Source organism: Lolium perenne, chromosome 4 (genome assembly GCF_019359855.2).
Source record: "Lolium perenne isolate Kyuss_39 chromosome 4, Kyuss_2.0, whole genome shotgun sequence".
Taxonomy (NCBI): Eukaryota; Viridiplantae; Streptophyta; class Magnoliopsida; order Poales; family Poaceae; genus Lolium; species Lolium perenne.
In genome coordinates this window covers 364,855,614-364,876,839 of record NC_067247.2, presented here as the reverse complement: position 1 = coordinate 364,876,839, position 21,226 = coordinate 364,855,614, and positions in this window count along the sequence as shown.

The window sequence follows — 21,226 nt, the reverse complement described above, 5'->3', positions numbered from 1 at the left end:
GATCTCATGGTCGAAAGGACTAGGTAACTGACACGCGTACAGCACGCGACCGTTGGGAACCCCAAGTGGAAGGTGTGATGCGTACATCAGTAAGTTTCCCTCAGTTAGAAACCAAGGTTTATCGAACCAGTAGGAGTCAAGAAGCACGTCGAAGGTTGATGGCGGCGAGATGTAGTGCGGCGCAACACCAGGGATTCCGGCGCTAGCGTGGAACCTGCACAACACAACCAAAGTACTTTGCCCCAACTTAACAGTGAGGTTGTCAATCTCACCGGCTTGCTGTAACAAAGGATTAGATGTATAGTGTGGATGATGATTGTTTGCAGAAAACAGTAGAACAAGTATTGCAGTAGATTGTATTCGATGTAAAAGAATGGACCGGGGTCCACAGTTCACAAGAGGTGTCTCTCCCATAAGATAAATAGCATGTTGGGTGAACAAATTACAGTTGGGCAATTGAAAAATAGAGAGGGCATGACCATGCACATACATGATATGATGAGTATAGTGAGATTTAATTGGGCACTACGACAAAGTACATAGACCGCTATCCAGCATGCATCTATGCCTAAAAAGTCCACCTTCAGGTTATCATCCGAACCCCTTCCAGTATTAAGTTGCAAACAACAGACAATTGCATTAAGTATGGTGTGTAATGTAATCAATAACTACATCCTCGGACATAGCATCAATGTTTTATCCCTAGTGGCAACAGCACATCCACAACCTTAGAACTTTCTCACATCCTTGTCCTGCATTTAATGGAGGCATGAACCCACTATCGAGCATAAATACTCCCTCTTGGAGTTACTAGCAAAAACTTGGCCAGAGCCTCTACTAACAACGGAGAGCATGCAAGATCATAAACAACACATAGGTAATAGATTGATAATCAACATAACATAGTATTCTCTATCCATCGGATCCCAACAAACACAACATATAGCATTACAGATAGATGATCTTGATCATGTTAGGCAGCTCACAAGATCCGACAATGAAGCATATAATTAGGAGAAGACGACCATCTAGCTACTGCTATGGACCCATAGTCCAGGGGTGAACTACTCACTCATCACTCCGGAGGCGACCATGGCGGTGAAGAGTCCTCCGGGAGATGATTCCCCTCTCCGGCAGGGTGCCGGAGGCGATCTCCTGAATCCCCCGAGATGGGATTGGCGGCGGCGGCGTCTCTGGAAGGTTTTCCGTATCGTGGCTCTCGGTACTGGGGGTTTCGCGACGAAGACTATATGTAGGCGGAAGGGCAGGTCAGGGGGCCGCGCGGGGGCCCCACACACTAGGTCGGCGCGGCCAAGGCCCAGGCCGCGCCACCCTAGTGTTTGGCCACCTCGTGGCCCCACTTCGTCTCCTCTTCGGTCTTCTGGAAGCTTCGTGGCAAAATAGGCCCCTGGGCGTTGATTTCGTTCAATTCCGAGAATATTTCCTTACTAGGATTTCTGAAACCAAAAATAGCAGAAAACAGCAACTGGCCCTTCAGCATCTCGTCAATAGGTTAGTTCCAGAAAATGCATAAATATGATGTAAAGTATGCATAAAACATGTAGGTATTGTCAATAATGTGGCATGGAACATAAGAAATTATCGATACGTCGGAGACGTATCAGCATCCCCAAGCTTAGTTTCTGCTCGTCCCGAGCAGGTAAACGATAACAAAGATAATTTCTGGAGTGACATGCCATCACAACCTTGATCATACTATTGTAAGCATATGTAATGAATGCAGCGACCAAAACAATGGTAAATGACATGAGTAAACAAATGAATCATATAGCAAAGACTTTTCATGAATAGTACTTCAAGACAAGCATCAATAAGTCTTACATAAGAGTTAACTTATAAAGCAATAATTCAAAGTAAAGGCATTGAAGCAACACAAAGGAAGATGAAGTTTCAGCGGTTGCTTTCAACTTATAACATGTATATCTCATGGATATTGTCAATATAGAGTAATATAACAAGTGCAATATGCAAGTATGTAGGAATCAATGCACAGTTCACACAAGTGTTTGCTTCTTGAGGTGGAGAGAGGTAGGTGAACTGACTCAACATAAAAGTAAAAGAATGGTCCTTCAAAGAGGAAAGCATCGATTGCTATATTTGTGCTAGAGCTTTGGTTTTGAAAACAAGAAACAATTTTGTCAACGGTAGTAATAAAGCATATGTATCATGTAAATTATATCCTACAAGTTGCAAGCCTCATGCATAGTATACTAATAGTGCCCGCACCTTGTCCTAATTAGCTCGGATTACCTGGATTATCACCGCAATACATATGTTTTAACCAAGTGTCACAAAGGGGTACCTCTATGCCGCCTGTACAAAGGTCTAAGGAGAAAGCTCACATTGGATTTCTCGCCTTTGATTATTCTCAACTTAGACATCCATACCGGGACAACATAGACAACAGATAATGGACTCCTCTTTAATGCTTAAGCATTCAACAACTATTAATTTTCTCATATGAGATTGAGGATATTTGTCCAAAACTGAAACTTCCACCATGGATCATGGCTTTAGTTAGCGGCCCAATGTTCTTCTCTAACAGTATGCATGCTCAAACCATTCAACTCATGGTAAATCGCCCTTACTTCAGACAAGACGAACATGCATAGCAACTCACATGATATTCAACAAAGAGTAGTTGATGGCGTCCCCAGGAACATGGTTATTGCTCAACAAGCAACTTAATAGGAAATAAGATGCATAACTACATATTCAATACCACAATAGTTTTTAGGCTATTTGTCCCATGAGCTATATATTGCAAAGGTAAAGAATAGAAATTTTAAAGGTAGCACTCAAGCAATTTACTTTGGAATGGCGGAGAAATACCATGTAGTAGGTAGGTATGGTGGACACAAATGGCATAGTGTTTGGCTCAAGGATTTGGATGCACGAGAAGTATTCCCCCTCAATACAAGGTTTAGGCTAGCAAGGTTATTTGAAACAAACACAAGGATGAACCGGTGCAGCAAAACTCACATAAAAGACATATTGTAAACATTATAAGACTCTATACCGTCTTCCTTGTTGTTCAAACTCTTACTAGAAATTATCTAGACCTTAGAGAGACCAATTATGCAAACCAAATTTTAGCAATATGTATTTCTTCACTAATAGGTGCAAAGTATATGATGCAAGAGCTTAAACATGAGCACAACAATTGCCAAGTATCACATTATCCAAGACATTTTACCAATTACTACATGTATCATTTTCCGTTTCCAACCATATAACAATTTAACGAAGCAGTTTCATCCTTTGCCATGAACATTAAAAACTAAGAACACATGTGTTCATATGAACCAGCGGAGCGTGTCTCTCTCCCACACAAGCATTTATTCAAACAAAAACACAAACAAAAACAAAAAGACGCTCCAAGTAAAGTACATAAGATGTGACCGAATAAAAATATAGTTTCAAGAGAAGGAACCTGATAATTTGTCGATGAAGAAGGGGATGCCTTGGGCATCCCCAAGCTTAGATGCTTGAGTCTTCTTGAAATATGCAGGGATGAACCACCGGGGCATCCCCAAGCTTAGAGCTTTCACTCTCCTTGATCATAGTATATCGTCCTCCTCTCTTGACCCTTGAAAACTTCCTCCACACCAAACTCGAAACAAACTCATTAGAGGGTTAGTGCATAATCAAAAACTCACATGTTCAGAGGTGACACAATCATTCTTAACACTTCTGGACATTGCCCAAAGCTATTGGAAGTCAATGGAACAAAGAAATCCATCCAACATAGCAAAAGAGGCAATGCGAAATAAAAGGCAGAATCTGTCAAAACAGAACAGTCCGTAAAGACGAATTTCTAAGAGGCACCAGACTTGATCAAATGAAAATTCTCAAATTGAATGAAAGTTGCGTACATATCTGAGGATCACTCACGTAAATTGGCATAATTTTCTGAGTTACCTACAGAGAATTTGGCCCAGATTCGTGACAGCAAAGAAATCTGTTTCTGCGCAGTAATCCAAATCTAGTATGAACCTTGCTATCAAAGACTTTACTTGGCACAACAATGCAATAAAGTAAGATAAGGAGAGGTTGCTACAGTAGTAACAACTTCCAAGACACAAATATAAAATAAAAGTGCAGTAGTAAAATAAACACATGGGTTATCTCCCAAGAAGTTCTTTCTTTATAGCCATTAAGATGGGCTCAGCAGTTTTAATGATGCACTCGCAAGAAATAGTATTTGAAGCAAAAGAGAGCATCAAGAGGCAAATTCAAAACACATTTAAGTCTAACATGCTTCCTATGAAAAGGAATCTTGTAAATAAACAAATTCATGAAGCATAATGCAACAAGCATATAAGGATAAAACAAGTGCAGCTTCAAAATTTTAAGCATATAGAGAGGTGTTTTACTAACATGAAAATTTCTACAACCATATTTTCCTCTCTCATAATAACTTTCAGTAGTATCATGAGCAAACTCAACAATATAACTATCACATAAAGCATTCTTATCATGAGTCTCATGCATAAAATTATTACTCTCCACATAAGCATAATCAATTTTATTAGTAATAGTGGGAGCAAATTCAACAAAGTAGCTATCATTATTATTCTCATCATCAAATATAGGAGGCATATTGTATTCATAATCAAATTTATCCTCCATAACAGGTGGCACCAAAAGAGTACTATCATTATATTCATCATAAATAGGAGGTAAAGTATCATCAAAGTAAATTTTCTCCTCAATGCTTGGGGGACTAAAAAGATCATGCTCATCAAAACCAGCTTCCCCAAGCTTAGAATTTTCCATATCATTAGCAACAATGGTATTCAATGTGTTCATGCTAATATGTTCCATGGGTTTTTTAATTTTCGGATCAAACCATCCATGTCTTAAATCAGGAAATAGAATAAGAAGCTTATTGTTGTCCATTATGCCTAACTAGTGTAAACAAGAAACAAAAAGATGCAATTGCAGGATCTAAAAGAAATAGCTTCGAGCACACACACAATGGCGCCAGAAAAGTACTGTTACCTGGAACCGGAGTATGAGTGCCTTTTACCTTTCCTCCCCGGCAACGGCGCCAGAAAAGTGCTTGATGTCTACGGGAGCTTCTATTCTTGTAGACAGTGTTGGGCCTCCAAGAGCAGAGGTTTGTAGAACAGCAGCAAGTTTCCCTTAAGTGGATCACCCAAGGTTTATCGATCTCAGGGAGGAAGAGGTCAAAGATATCCCTCTCATGCAACCCTGCAACCACAAAGCAAGAAGTCTCTTGTGTCCCCAACACACCTAATAGGTGCACTAGTTCGGCGAAGAGATAGTGAAATACAGGTGGTATGAATAAGTATGAGCAGTAGCAACAACACCAGAAAAGTGCTTTGCTAGCGTGTGGTTGATGGTGGTAATATTGCGGGCAGTAGAGATGCAGTAAAACAGTAAACAAGCAGTAATAGCAGTATTTAGGAACAAGGCCTAGGGATCATACCTTCACTAGTGGACACTCTCAACATTGATCACATAACAGAATAAATAGATAGATGCTAGACTCTACACCCTCTTGTTGGATGATGAACACCACTAACTGTGTAGGATTACACGAACCCTCAATGCCGGAGTTAACAAGCTCCACAATATTCGATGTTCATATTTAAATAACCTTAGAGTGCATGACAGATCAACATAACCAAACCAAGTACTAACATAGCATGCACACTGTCACCTTCACACTACGAAAGGAGGCATATATCACATCAATACCATCATAGCAATAGTTAACTTCATAATCTACAAGAGATCACAATCATAGCCTACGCCAAGTAGTACACGATGCACACACTGTCACCATTACACCGTGCAGGAGGAATAAACTACTTTAATAACATCACTAGAGTAGCACATAGATGAATTGTGATACAAAACACATTGCAATCATAAAGAGATATAAATAAGCACTTCACTATGCCATTCATAACAGTGAATAAGTATTCTGTGAAATATAGCCTAAGAGACCCACACGGTGCACACACTGTCACCTTTACACACGTGGGACAAGGAGTCTCCGGAGATCACATAAGTAAAACCCACTTGACTAGCATAATAACATCTAGATTACAAGCATCATCATATGAATCTCAATCATGTAAGGCAGCTCGTGAGATTATTGTATTGAAGTACATAGGAAGAGAGATTAACCACATAGCTACCGGTACAGCCCCGAGCCTCGATGGAGAACTACTCCCTCCTCATGGGAGACAACAGCGTTGATGAAAATGGCGGTGGTGTCGATGGAGAAGCCTTCCGGGGGCACTTCCCCGTCCCGGCGTCATGCCGGAACAGAGACTCCTGTCCCCCAGATCTTGGCTTCGCGATGGCGGCGGCTCTGGAAGGTTTCTCGTACCGTGGCTTTTCCGTATCGAGGTTTTAGGTCGAGGGGCTTCTTATAGGCGAAGAGGCGGCGTCAGAAGGTCAACGAGGCGACGACACGCTAGGGCGGCGCGGCCAGGGCCTGGGCCGCGCCGGCCTACCTCCTGGGCCCCCTGTGGGTCCACTCTGGCGGCTCTCGGGTGTTCTGGATGCTTCCGGGGATTCTAAGATGCTGGGCGTTGATTTCGTCCGATTCCGAGAATATTTCCTTACTAGGATTTCTGAAACCAAAAACAGCAGAAAACAGCAACTGGCCCTTCGGCATCTCGTCAATAGGTTAGTTCCAGAAAATGCATAAATATGATGTAAAGTATGCATAAAACATGTAGGTATTGTCAATAATGTGGCATGGAACATAAGAAATTATCGATACGTCAGAGACGTATCAGTGCACAATTAAAATTTACGTGTTCAGAGGTGACATAATCATTCTTTACACTTCTGGACATTGCACAAAGCTACTGAAAGTTAATGGAATCGAAAAATCCATCAAGCATATCAAAACAGGCAATGCGAAATAAAAGGCAGAATCTGTCAAAACAGAACAGTTCGTAAAGACGAATTTCTAAGAGGCACCAGACTTGCTCAAATGAAAATGCTCAAATTGAATGAAAGTTGCGTACATATCTGAGGATCACTCACTTAAATTGGCATAATTTTCTTAGTTCCCTACAGAGAATTATGCCCAGATTCGTGACAGCAAAGAAATCTGTTTCTGCGCAGTAATCCAAATCTAGTATGAACCTTACTATCAACGACTTTACTTGGCACAACAAGGCACAAAACTAAGATAAGGAGAGGTTGCTACAGTAGTAACAACTTCCAAGACTCAAATATAAAATAAAAGTGCAGTAGTAAAATAAACACATGGGTTATCTTCCAAGAAGTGCTTTCTTTATAGCCATTAAGATGGGCTCAGAAATTTTAATGATGCTCACATAAGGAATAAGAGTTGAAGCAAAAGAGAGCATCAAAAAGCAAGTATGAAACAAATTTAAGCCTAACCCACTTCCTATAAAAAGGAATCTTGTAAATAAACAAGTCAATGAAGAACAAAGTGATTAGCATAGGAAGACAAAACAAGTGTAACTTCAAAAATTTCAGCGTATAGAGAGGTGTTTTATTAACATGAAAATTTCTACAACCATATTTTCCTCTCTCATAATAATTTCCAGTAGCTTTATGAAAAAACTCAACAATATAACTATCACATAAAGCATTCTTATCATGAATCTCATGCATAAAATAATTACTACTCCCAACATAAGCATAGTCATTCTTATTAATTGTAGTGGGAGCAAATTCAACCAAGTAGCTATCATTATTATTCTCATCACCATAATCATCAAATGTAGGAGGCATAGTATAATCATAATAAACTTTATCCTCAATAGTAGGTGGCACCAAAATACCACTATCATCATAAATGGGAGGCAAAGTGTCATCAAAGTAAATTTTCTCCTCCATGCTTGGGGGACTAAAAATATCATGCTCATCAAAACCAGCTTCCCCAAGCTTAAATTCTTCCATAGCATTAGCAATAATAGTGTTCAAAGAATTCATACTAATAACATTGCCATTAGCACGCATATAAAGTTTCATAGGTTTTTTAATTTTCTCTTCAAACACCTCATGTCCTAACTCAAGATAAATACTATAAAGATCTCTAATATTTTTGTTGTTTTCCATTAAGCCTAACTAGTGAAATAAAAGCATGCATGGAATTAAGTAAAGTAAAACAAGTAACTAATTTTTTTGTGTTTTTGATATGGAGTATGCAAACAAGACAGTAAATAAAGTAAAACTAGCAACTATTTTTTTTGTATTTTGATTTAGTGCAGCAAACAAAATAGTAAATAAAATAAAGCAAGACAAAAACAAAGTAAAGAGATTGGATTGTGGAGACTCCCCTTGCAGCGTGTCTTGATCTCCCCGGCAACGGCGCCAGAAATTTAGCTTGACACGCGTACAGCACGCGACCGTTGGGAACCCCAAGTGGAAGGTGTGATGCGTACAGCAGTAAGTTTCCCTCAGTTAGAAACCAAGGTTTATCGAACCAGTAGGAGTCAAGAAGCACGTCGAAGGTTGATGGCGGCGAGATGTAGTGCGGCGCAACACCAGGGATTCCGGCGCCAACGTGGAACCTGCACAACACAACCAAAGTACTTTGCCCCAACTTAACAGTGAGGTTGTCAATCTCACCGGCTTGCTGTAACAAAGGATTAGATGTATAGTGTGGATGATGATTGTTTGCAGAAAATAGTAGAACAAGTATTGCAGTAGATTGTATTCGATGTAAAAGAATGGACCGGGGTTCACAGTTCACTAGAGGTGTCTCTCCCATAAGATAAATAGCATGTTGGGTGAACAAATTACAGTTGGGCAATTGACAAATAGAGAGGGCATGACCATGCACATACATGATATGATGAGTATAGTGAGATTTAATTGGGCATTACGACAAAGTACATAGACCGCTATCCAGCATGCATCTATGCCTAAAAAGTCCACCTTCAAGTTATCATCCGAACCCCTTCCAGTATTAAGTTGCAAACAACAGACAATTGCATTAAGTATGGTGCGTAATGTAATCAATAACTACATCCTCGGACATAGCATCAATGTTTTATCCCTAGTGGCAACAGCACATCCACAACCTTAGAACTTTCTGTCACTGTCCCAGATTTAATGGAGGCATGAACCCACTATCGAGCATAAATACTCCCGCTTGGAGTTACTAGCAAAAACTTGGCCAGAGCCTCTACTAACAACGGAGAGCATGCAAGATCATAAACAACACATAGGTAATAGATTGATAATCAACATAACATAGTATTCTCTATCCATCGGATCCCAACAAACACAACATATAGCATTACAGATAGATGATCTTGATCATGTTAGGCAGCTCACAAGATTCGACAATGAAGCACATAATTAGGAGAAGACGACCATCTAGCTACTGCTATGGACCCATAGTCCAGGGGTGAACTACTCACTCATCACTCCGGAGGCGACCATGGCGGTGAAGAGTCCTCCGGGAGATGATTCCCCTCTCCGGCAGGGTGCCGGAGGCGATCTCCTGAATCCCCCGAGATGGGATTGGCGGCGGCGGCGTCTCTGGAAGGTTTTCCGTATCGTAGCTCTCGGTACTGGGGGTTTCGCGACGAAGACTATATGTAGGCGGAAGGGCAGGTCAGGGGGCCGCACGGGGACCCCACACACTAGGTCGGCGCAGCCAAGGCCCAGGCCGCGCCGCCCTAGTGTTTGGCCACCTCGTGGCCCCACTTCGTCTCCTCTTCGGTCTTCTGGAAGCTTCATGGCAAAATAGGCCCCTGGGCGTTGATTTCGTCCAATTCCGAGAATATTTCCTTACTAGGATTTCTGAAACCAAAAACAGCAGAAAACAACAACTGGCTCTTCGGCATCTCGTTAATAGGTTAGTGCCGGAAAATGCATAAATATGACATAAAGTATGCATAAAATATGTAGGTATCATCAATAATGTGGCATGGAACATAAGAAATTATCGATACGTCGGAGACGTATCAGTAACTATGTATCGAAAGCTTATAGCAAATAACTTAATGACGTGATCTTATGCTACGCTTAATTGGATGTGTCCATTACATCATTCATATAATGACATAACCTTGTTATTAATAACATCCAATGTTCATGATCATGAAACTATGATCATCTATTAATCAACAAGCTAGTTATACAAGAGGCTTACTAGGGACTCATTGTTGTTTACATAACACACATGTATCAATGTTTCGGTTAATACAATTATAGCATGGTATATAAACATTTATCATAAACACAAAGATATATAATAACCACTTTTATTATTGCCTCTTGGGCATATCTCCAACAGTCTCCCACTTGCACAAGAGTCAATAATCTAGATTACATTGTAAGGTACCTAACACCCATGGCATTCTGGTGTTGGTCATGCTTTGCCCTAGGGAGAGCTTTAGTCAACGGATCTGCTACATTCAGATCAGTGTGTACTTTGCAAATCTTTACTTCTCCATCTTCGATGTACTCGCGAATCGAATGATAACGCAGCTTGATATGCTTCAGCCTCTTGTGTGACCTTGGTTCTTGTGCATTGGCGATGGCACCCATGTTGTCACAGTAGATGACTAGTGGGTCCAATGCACTAGGAACCACACCGAGCTCTACAATGAACCTCTTCATCCATACCGCTTCTGATGAAGCCTCTGAAGCCGCTATGTACTCCAATTCTGTTGAAGACTTCGCCACCGTGCACTGCTTCGAGCTTGACCAGCTTACTGCAGCACCATTCAATATAAACACGTACCCAGACTGAGACTTAGAGTCATCAGGATCAGTGTTCCAACTTGCATCGGTGTAACTGGTTACAACGAGCTCTTGGTCACCTCCATAACAAAGAAACATATCCTTAGTTCTTTTCAAGTACTTCAGGATATTCTTGACCGTTGTCCAGTGTTCCATTCCTGGATCACTTTGATATCTGCTAGTCAAACTAACAGCATGTGCTATATCCGGTCTAGTACATAGCATGGCATACATGATAGAACCTACTGCCGAGGCATAGGGGATCTGATTCATCCTTTCTCTTTCTTCTGCCAGCCGGACCTTGAGTCTTACTCAAGACCTTACCTGGTAACATAGTTAAGAACCCTTTCTTACTTTCGTCCATTCTAAACTTCTTTAGAATCTTGTCCAGGTATGTACTCTGTGAAAGCCCTATTAGGCGTATTGATCTATCTCTATAAATCTTGATGCCTAATATGTACGATGCTTCACCAAGGTCTTTCATTGAAAAACTATTATTCAAATAACCTTTTACACTGCTTAATAGTTCTATGTCATTCCCAATCAATAATATGTCATCTACATATAATATCAGGAATGCTACAGAGCTCCCACTCACTTTCTTGTAAATACAGGCCTCTCCATGACACTGTATAAACCCGAAGTCTTTGATCACCTTATCAAAGCGTCGGTTCCAACTTCTGGATGCTTGCTTCAGTCCATAAATTGAACGCTGAAGTTTGCACACCTTGTCAGCATTTTTAGGATCGACAAAACCTTTGGGTTGTACCATATACAACTCTTCCTCAATGTCTCCATTAAGGAATGCCGTTTTCACATCCATCTGCCAAATCTCATAATCGAAAAATGCAGCTATTGATAACAAAATCCTCACAGACTTTAGCTTTGCTACAGGTGAGAAAATCTCATCGTAGTCAACACCTTGAATTTGTCGGAAACCCTTTGCGACAAGTCGAGCTTTATAGACAGTAATATTACCATCAGCATCTGTTTTTCTCTTGAAGATCCATTTATTCTCGACAGCCTTGCGGCTATCAGGTAAGTTTACCAAAGTACACACTTTGTTATCATACATGGATCCCATTTTGGATTTCATGGCTTCTTGCCATTTGTTGGAATCTGGGCTCATCATCGCTTCTTCATACGTCGCAGGGTCTTCATCATTGTTATCCGCAATCATGACATTTAGACAAGGATCATACCAATCAGGAGTGGCACGTTCCCTTGTCGATTTGAGAGGTTCAGTAGCTATCTCATTCGAAGTTTCATGATCATTATCATTAGCTTCCTCTGTTACCGGTGCAGGCGGCACAGGAACAACTTCCGGTGCTGCGCTACTCTGATCAACGAGAGAAGATTCAGTAATCTCGTCGAGTTCTACTTTTCTTCGAGTCACTTCTTTAGTGAGAAATTCTTTCTCAAGAAAGGTTCCGTTCTTAGCAACAAAGATTTTGCCTTCGGATTTGTGATAGAAAGTGTACCCTATAGTTTCCTTAGGGTATCCTATGAAGACGCATTTCTCCGCTTTGGGTTCTAGCTTGTCCGGTTGTAACTTTTTTACATAGGCTTCGCAACCCCAAACTTTAAGGAATGACAACTTAGGTTTCTTATTAAACCATAATTCATACGGTGTCATTTCAACGGATTTAGATGGTGCTCTATTTAAAGTGAATGCAGCTGTCTCTAATGCATAACTCCAAAATGATAACGGCAAATCAGTAAGAGACATCATAGAACAAACCATATCTAAGAGGGTTCGATTACGATGTTCGGACACACCGTTTTGTTGTGGTGTTCCCGGCGGTGTCAATTGTGAAAGATTCCGCATTTCTTTAAATGCATATGCTAAACTCATAACTCAGATATTCACCTCCGCGATCAGATCGTAGAAATTTAATCTTCTTGTTACGTTGATTTTCTACTTCACTTTGGAATTCTTTAAACTTCTCGAAAGTTTCGGATTTATGTTTCATGAAATAGATATACCCATATCTACTCAGATCATCCGTGAATGTTAGAACATAACGATAACCACCGCGCGAAGCTACACTCATTGGTCCGCACACATCGGTATGTATGATTTCCAATAAGTCTGTAGCTCGCTCCATAATACCAGAGAATGGAGTCTTAGTCATTTTTCCCATCAGACATGCTTCGCATCTATCAAGTGACTCAAAGTCAAGTGATTCAAGTAATCCATCGGTATGAAGTTTCTTCATGCGTTTCACTCCAATATGACCAAGGCAGCGATTGCCACATATAAGTAGAATTATCATTCAATTTAATTCGTTTAGAATCAACGTTATGAACATGTGTATCACTACTATCGAGATCTAATAGAAATAAACCATTCTTCTCAGGTGCTCGACCATAAAAGATATTATTCATAAAAATAGAACAACCATTATTCTCAGACTTGAATGAATAACCGTCTTGCATTAAACAAGATCCAGATATAATGTTCATGCTCAACGCAGGTACAAAATAACAATTATTGAGGTTTAAAACTAATCCCGAAGGTAGATGTAGAGGGAGTGTGCCGACAACGATCACATTGACCTTGGATCCATTTCCAACGCGCATCGTCACTTCATCCTTCAATAGTCTTCGTTTATTCTTTAGTTCCTGTTTCGAGTTACAAATATGAGCAACCGAACCAGTATCAAATACCCAGGTACTAGTACAAGAACCAGTAAGATAAACATCTATAACATGTTGATACGTCTCCGACGTATCGATAATTTCTTATGTTCCATGCCACATTATTGATGTTATCTACATGTTTTATGCACACTTTATGTCATATTCGTGCATTTTCTGGAACTAACCTATTAACAAGATGCTGAAGTGCCAGTTGCTGTTTTCTGCTGTTTTTGGTTTCAGAAATCCTAGTAAGGAAATATTCTCGGAATTGGACGAAATCAAAGCCCAGGGGCCTATTTTCTCACGAAGCTTCCAGAAGTCCGAAGGAGAGACGAAGAGGGGCCACGGAGGGGCCACACCCTAGGGCGGCGCGGCCCCCCCCTTGGCCGCGCGGCCCTGTGGTGTGGGGCCCCCGTGCCGCCTCTTGACCTGCCCTTCCGCCTACAAATAGCCTCCGTGACGAAACCCCCAGTACCGAGAGCCACGATACGGAAAACCTTCCAGAGACGCCGCCGCCGCCGATCCCATCTCGGGGGATCCAGGAGATCGCCTCCGGCACCCTGCCGGAGAGGGGAATCATCTCCCGGAGGACTCTACGCCGCCATGGTCGCCTCCGGTGTGATGTGTGAGTAGTCTACCCCTGGACTATGGGTCCATAGCAGTAGCTAGATGGTTGTCTTCTCCCCATTGTGCTTCATTGTCGGATCTTGTGAGCTGCCTAACATGATCAAGATCATCTATCTGTAATTCTATATGTTGCGTTTGTTGGGATCCGATGAATAGAGAATACTTGTTATGTTGATTATCAAAGTTATGCTTATGTGTTGTTTATGATCTTGCATGCTCTCCGTTACTAGTAGATGCTCTGGCCAAGTAGATGCTTGTAACTCCAAGAGGGAGTACTTATGCTCGATAGTGGGTTCATGCCTGCATTGACACCGGGACGATGTGACGAAAGTTCTAAGGTTGTGTTGTGCTGTTGCCACTAGGGATAAAACATTAGTGCTATGTTCAAGGATGTAGTCACTAGTTACATTACGCACCATACTTAATGCAATTGTCTGTTGCTTTGCAACTTAATACTGGAGGGGGTTCGGATGATAACCTGAAGGTGGACTTTTTAGGCATAGATGCAGTTGGATGGCGGTCTATGTACTTTGTCGTAATGCCCAATTAAATCTCACTATACTCATCATGATATGTATGTGCATTGTCATGCTCTCTTTATTTGTCAATTGCCCAACTGTAATTTGTTCACCCAACATGCTGTTCGTCTTATGGGAGAGACACCTCTAGTGAACGGTGGACCCCGGTCCAATTCTCTTTCTTGAAATACAACCTACTGCAATACTTGTTCTACTGTTTTCTGCAAACAATCATCTTCCACACAATACGGTTAATCCTTTGTTACAGCAAGCCGGTGAGATTGACAACCTCACTGCATTTCGTTGGGGCAAAGTACTTTGGTTGTGTTGTGCAGGTTCCACGTTGGCGCCGAATCACGGTGTTGCGCCGCACTACATCTCGCCGCCATCAACCTTCAACGTGCTTCTTGACTCCTACTGGTCCGATTAAACCTTGGTTTCTTACTGAGGGAAACTTGCCGCTGTGCGCATCACACCTTCCTCTTGGGGTTCCCAACGGACGTGCCAACCACACGCATCAAGCAAATTTCGGCGCCGTTGCCGGGGAGATCAAGACACGCTGCAAGGGAGTCTCCACTTCTCAATCTCTTTACTTTGTTTTTGTCTCGCTTAGTTTTATTTACTACTTTGTTTGCTGCACTAAATCAAAATACAAAAAATTAGTTGCTAGTTTTACTTTATTTGCTATCTTGTTTGCTATATCAAAAACACAAAAAAATTAGTTTACTTGCATTTACTTTATCTAGTTTGCTTTATTTACTGTTGCTAAAATGGCCAACGCTGAAAATACTAAGTTGTGTGACTTCACAACCAAAAATAATAATGATTTCTTATGCACACCTATTGCTCCACCTGCTACTACAGCAGAATTCTTTGAAATTAAACACCTTTCTTTGAATCTTGTTATGCGAGAGCAATTTTCTGGTGTTAGTTCTGATGATGCTGCTGCCCATCTTAATAATTTTGTTGAATTATGTGAAATGCAAAAATATAAAGATGTAGATGGTGATATTATTAAATTAAAATTGTTCCCTTTCTCATTAAGAGGAAGAGCTAAAGATTGGTTGCTATCTCTGCCTAAGAATAGTATTGATTCATGGACTAAATGCAAGGATGCTTTTATTGGTAGATATTATCCCCCTGCTAAAATTATATCATTGAGGAGTAGCATAATGAATTTTAAACAATTAGATACTGAACATGTTGCTCAAGCTTGGGAAAGAATGAAATCTTTGGTTAAAAATTGCCGAACCCATGGACTGACTACTTGGATGATCATCCAAACCTTCTATGCAGGACTAAATTTTTCTTCGCGGAATTTATTGGATTCAGCTGCTGGAGGTACCTTTATGTCCATCACTCTTGGTGAAGCAACAAAGCTTCTTGATAATATGATGATCAACTACTCTGAATGGCACACGGAAAGAGCTCCACAAGGTAAGAAGGTAAATTCTGTCGAAGAAACCTCTTCCTTGAGTGATAAGATTGATGCTATTATGTCTATGCTTGTGAATGATAGGACTAATATTGATCCTAATAAAGTTCCATTAGCTTCATTGGTTGCACAAAAAGAATATGTTGATGTGAATTTCATTAAAAATAACAATCACAATGATTCTAGGCCATACCCTGCTAATGGTAATTCTTATGGTAGATATGCTTCATCTAATGAAGAAAAGATGCTAGAAATTGAAAGATCCACTAAGAGCTTTATGCAATCACAATATGAGCAAAATAAATTGTTTACTAAAACTATGAATGAGCAATCTACCTTGTTGAAGAATATAGGGAATCAACTTGAAAATCTGAATAGGGAGATTTCGGGGTTGCAAACTAAACTTGCTAATGCTGAAACCCGAATCTCATACATGTCTGCATCACAATCTTCTTTAATTAATAAAATGGCTGCTAAACCTGAGGATTTAGATGATAAAATTACTACTACAGCAAATGCCATTCAAGTTAGAATTAATGAGAATATAAGATTAATGGCTGAACTGCGTGCTAGGTGGGATAGAGAAGAAAATGAAAAACTAGCTAAAGAGAAGAATGTAGCTAAAGTTTGGACTATTACCACCACTAGTAATGTTAATGCTACACATGTTGCTGCACCCCCTACTAATACTAATAAAAGAATTGGTGTTAGCAATGTTTCCACTTCTAATGCAAAGCGCGAAAAGCTCAAACTGTTTAAAACTCATTAAACTGCACAGTGATAAAGTCATGAAATTTTTTCCAACATTGGGGATGATGATCCCATTGCTTTAGATTATAATGGTTTGAATTTTGATGATTGCCACATCTCTGAAGTTATAAAGTTCTTGCAAAAACTTGCTAAAAGTCCTAATGCTAGTGCTATAAATTTGGCTTTCACGCATCATATTACAAATGCTCTCATAAAAGCTAGAGAAGAGAAACTAGAGCGTGAAGCCTCTATTCCTAAAAAGCTAGAGGATGGTTGGGAGCCCATCATTAAGATGAAGGTTAAAGATTTTGATTGTAATGCTTTATGTGATCTTGGTGCAAGTATTTCTGTTATGCCTAAGAAAATTTATAATATGCTTGACTTGCCACCGCTGAAAAATTGTTATTTGGATGTTAATCTTGCTGATCATTCTACAAAGAAACCTTTGGGTAAGGTTGATAATGTTCGCATTACCGTTAACAATAACCTTGTCCCCGTTGATTTTGTTGTCTTGGATATTGAATGCAATGCATCTTGTCCCATTATATTGGGAAGACCTTTTCTTCGAACTGTTGGTGTCAAGTATTGATATGAAGGAAGGTAATATAAAATATCAATTTCCTCTCAAGAAAGGTATGGAACACTTCCCTAGAAAGAGAATGAAGGTACCTTTTGACTCTATTATGAGAACAAATTATGATGTTGACACTTCGTCTCTTGATAATACTTGATACACACTTTCTGCGCCTAGCTGAAAGGCGTTAAAGAAAAGCGCTTATGGGAGACAACCCATGTTTTTACCTACAGTACTTTGTTTTTATTTTGTGTCTTGGAAGTTGTTTACTACTGTAGCAACCTCTCCTTATCTTAGTTTTGTGTTTTGTTGTGCCAAGTTAAGCCGTTGATAGAAAAGTAAGTACTAGATTTGGATTACTGCACAGTTCCAGATTTCTTTGCTTTCACGAATCTGGGTCCACCTCCCTATAGGTAGCTTAGCAAATTAAGCCAATTTACGTGCATGATCCTCAGATATATACGCAACTTTCATTCAATTTGAGCATTTTCATTTGAGCAAGTCTGGTGCCATTTTAAAATTTGTCAATACGAACTGTTCTGTTTTGACAGATTCTGCCTTTTATTTCGCGTTGCCTCTTTTGCTATGTTGGATGAATTTCTTTGATCCACTAATGTCCAGTAGCATTATGCAATGTCCAGAAGTGTTAAGAATGATTGTGTCACCTCTGAATATGTCAATTTATATTGTGCACTAACCCTCTAATGAGTTGTTTCGAGTTTGGTGTGGAGGAAGTTTTCAAGGATCAAGAGAGGAGTATGATGCAACATGATCAAGGAGAGTGAAAGCTCTAAGCTTGGGGATGCCCCGGTGGTTCACCCCTGCATATATCAAGAAGACTCAAGCGTCTAAGCTTGGGGATGCCCAAGGCATCCCCTTCTTCATCGACAACATTATCAGGTTCCTCCCCTGAAACTATATTTTTATTCCATCACATCTTATGTGCTTTTTCTTGGAGCGTCGGTTTGTTTTTGTTTTTTGTTTGAATAAAATGGATCCTAGCATTCACTTTATGGGAGAGAGACACGCTCCGCTGTAGCATATGGACAAGTATGTCCTTGGTTTCTACTCATAGTATTCATGGCGAAGTTTCTCCTTCGTTAAATTGTTATATGGTTGGAATTGGAAAATGATACATGTAGTAATTGCTATAAATGTCTTGGGTAATGTGATACTTGGCAATTGTTGTGCTCATGTTTAAGCTCTTGCATCATATGCTTTGCACCCATTAATGAAGAAATACATAGAGCATGCTAAAATTTGGTTTGCATATTTGGTTTCTCTAAGGTCTAGATAATTTCTAGTATTGAGTTTGAACAACAAGGAAGACGGTGTAGAGTCTTATAATGTTTTCAATATGTCTTTTATGTGAGTTTTGCTGCACCGGTTCATCCTTGTGTTTGTTTCAAATAAGCCTTGCTAGCCTAAACCTTGTATCGAGAGGGAATACTTCTCATGCATCCAAAATACTTGAGCCAACCACTATGCCATTTGTGTCCACCATACCTACCTATACTACATGGTATTTTCCCGCCATTCCAAAGTAAATTGCTTGAGTGCTACCTTTAAAATTCCATCATTCACCTTTGCAATATATAGCTCATGGGACAAATAGTTTAAAAACTATTGTGGTATTGAATATGTAATTATGCACTTTATCTCTTATTAAGTTGCTTGTTGTACGATAACCATGTTCACTGGGGACGCCATCAACTATTCATTGTTGAATTTCATGTGAGTTGCTATGCATGTCCGTCTTGTCTGAAGTAAGAGAGATCTACCACCTTATGGTTAAGCATGCATATGTTAGAGAAGAATATTGGGCCGCTAACTAAAGCCATGCTCCATGGTGGAAGTTTCAGTTTTGGACAACAATCCTCAAATCTCAAATGAGAAAATTATTAATTGTTGTTATATGCTTATGCATAAGAGAGGAGTCCATTATCTGTTGTCTATGTTGTCCCGGTATGGATGTCTAAGTTGAAGAATAATCAATAGCGAGAAATCCAATGCGAGCTTTCTCCTTAGACCTTTGTACAAAGTGACATAGAGGTACCCCTTTGTGACACTTGGTAAAAACAATGCATTGCGATGATCCGGTAGTCCAAGCTAATTAGGACAAGGTGCGGGCACTATTAGTACACTATGCATGAGGCTTGCAACTTATAAGATATAATTTACATGATGCATATGCTTTATTACTACCGTTGACAAAATTGTTTCATGTTTTCAAAATCAAAGCTCTAGCACAAATATAGCAATCGATGCTTTTCCTCTATGGAGGACCATTCTTTTACTTTCAATGTTGAGTCAGTTCACCTATTTCTCTCCACCTCAAGAAGCAAACACTTGTGTGAACTGTGCATTGATTCCTACATACTTGCTTATTGCACTTATTATATTACTCTATGTTGACAATATCCATGAGATATACATGTTACAAGTTGAAAGCAACCGCTGAAACTTAATCTTCTTTTGTGTTGCTTCAATGCTTTTACTTTGAATTATTGCTTTATGAGTTAACTCTTATGCAAGACTTATTGATGCTTGTCTTGAAGTGCTATTCATGAAAAGTCTTTGCTATATGATTCACTTGTTTACTCATGTCATATACATTGTTTTGATCGCTGCATTCACTACATATGCTTTACAAATAGTATGATCAAGATTATGATGGCATGTCACTCCGTAAATTATCCGTGTTATCGTTTTACCGCTCGGGACGAGCAGAACTAAGCTTGGGGATGCTGATACGTCTCCGACGTATCGATAATTTCTTATGTTCCATGCCACATTATTGATGTTATCTACATGTTTTATGCACACTTTATGTCATATTCGTGCATTTTCTCGGAACTAACCTATTAACAAGATGCCGAAGTGCCGATTGTCAATTTCTGCTGTTTTTGGTTTCAGAAATCCTAGTAAGGAAATATTCTCGGAATTGGACGAAATCAAAGCCCAGGGGCCTATTTTCTCACGAAGCTTCCGTAAGTCCGAAGGAGAGACGAAGAGGGGCCACGGAGGGGCCACACCCTAGGCGGCGCGGCCCCCTTGGCCGCGCGGCCCTGTGGTGTGGGGCCCCGTGCCGCCTCTTGACCTGCCCTTCCGCCTACAAATAGCCTCCGTGACGAAACCCCCGCATCGAGAGCCACGATACGGAAAACCTTCCGGAGACGCCGCCGCCGCGGATCCCATCTCTGGGATCCAGAGATCGCCTCCGGCACCCTGCCGGAGAGGGGAATCATCTCCCGGAGGACTCTACGCCGCCATGGTCGCCTCCGGTGTGATGTGTGAGTAGTCTACCCCTGGACTATGGGTCCATAGCAGTAGCTAGATGGTTGTCTTCTCCCCATTGTGCTTCATTGTCGGATCTTGTGAGCTGCCTAACATGATCAAGATCATCTATCTGTAATTCTATATGTTGCGTTTGTTGGGATCCGATGAATAGAGAATACTTGTTATGTTGATTATCAAAGTTATGCTTATGTGTTGTTTATGATCTTGCATGCTCTCCGTTACTAGTAGATGCTCGGCCAAGTAGATGCTTGTAACTCCAAGAGGGAGTACTTATGCTCGATAGTGGGTTCATGCCCGCATTGACACTCGGGACAAGGATGTGAGAAAGTTCTAAGTTTGTGTTGTCTTGTTGCCACTAGGGATAAAACATTAGTGCTATGTTCAAGGATGTAGTCACTAGTTACATTACGCACCATACTTAATGCAATTGTCTGTTGCTTTGCAACTTAATACTGGAGGGGGTTCGGATAATAACCTGAAGGTGGACTTTTTAGGCATAGATGCAGTTGGATGGCGGTCTATGTACTTTGTCGTAATGCCCAATTAAATCTCACTATACTCATCATGATATGTATGTGCATTGTCATGCTCTCTTTATTTGTCAATTGCCCAACTGTAATTTGTTCACCCAACATG